A 1,247-nucleotide genomic window follows, 5' to 3' on the forward strand; every position below is an offset into this window, starting at 1 on the left:
AATTCATTTTAGATGTTATACATCGATTTGTACTTGAACACAAAAGAGGAAAAAAGGCAAAACTTAGCTTTTTCCAATTGTGTACTAATTTCAAATATATAAAGCCTGTGATAAAACGATTGCACCTTAACATTTTGACCAGTTTAGACTATTTTTCTTTTGTTTCTTTTTTTAATATTAAATAGTTTTTTTATAAAAGTTCTTAGAAGCCATACTAATCCAAATTTCAAACTTTGTGCGAAAATTATAAAAATTCCAGTTTCATGAAAATTCGAAGCTTTATTAGAATTTCTAGAAAAATGTTAAGTATACAGTTTTATAGCTTCTAATACCATGTCCCCACCGGCGCTAACCACGTGGTTATGGCTATTGAGTTGGTTATCCCGATAACCCACTTGATTTAGCGTAGTTTCGCCATATAAAAATTACAGCACTTAACCATTTCACTGAGACGGTTAAAAGCTAACCAACTCGAAACCACGTCGAAAGTCTGATACAACCCTGTGTTTTCCCGCCATCTGTGGGTCATTAGCGTTGAAATGTAAAGAATTCGTTCCCTACTAGTGTTTGGACTCAACTAAAATCAGATTAGATTTATCCGGTTTTTAAAACAAATTGAAATCTACTCCTCTACTCCGCTGGACTTCAAATCTATTCCGTTTTTTTCATTCATGTTATGCCCCTCTTGGGGACGTTTTTTGAGTGTTCACCATCGTTTTCAGTAAAAAAATTGAAAAGTAGCCAAATCTCACTGTTGAAAAGTAACTCTTTCATAGCAATGCGTCAATAAATTAACTTCGTTATTTTTTGACGTATGGCGTACAAACTGGCGGATGCAGAACTTTACTTAAGTTGTTAAAAAATATATGTAGAATGAAATTTACATAAAGTAGCAAAGGTTTGCCTTAAAAAAAATTAAGTGTTAGATACGTTCTACTTCATAGAAAATGCTAAAAATTACCTAAATATGTAACATATTATCCTTGCATTGCTTCGCGTTCTTATTTTGCATGAATAGAAAATATTTTAGTCAAACAATTAATGTCAGAAACAAAAATAAAAAATTCAATCTAGTACGGAAAATTTGTTTTTGGTCCGATTTTTGCAGCGATTTAGTCCTGAATCGAGGTTTGGTTGTCCGAACACTGTTCTTTACATTTGTACTGTTTTATAAACCTCAAACCGCAGTGTGGACACCAATAGTTAGTGATGTGGTTAAGTTCGATTCGAGATGGTTAACTTTTTGG

The sequence above is a fragment of the Rhagoletis pomonella genome, unplaced genomic scaffold (assembly GCF_013731165.1).
Source record: "Rhagoletis pomonella isolate Grant_MI unplaced genomic scaffold, Rhpom_1.0 Rhpom_scaffold_00005, whole genome shotgun sequence".
NCBI lineage: Eukaryota > Metazoa > Arthropoda > Insecta > Diptera > Tephritidae > Rhagoletis > Rhagoletis pomonella.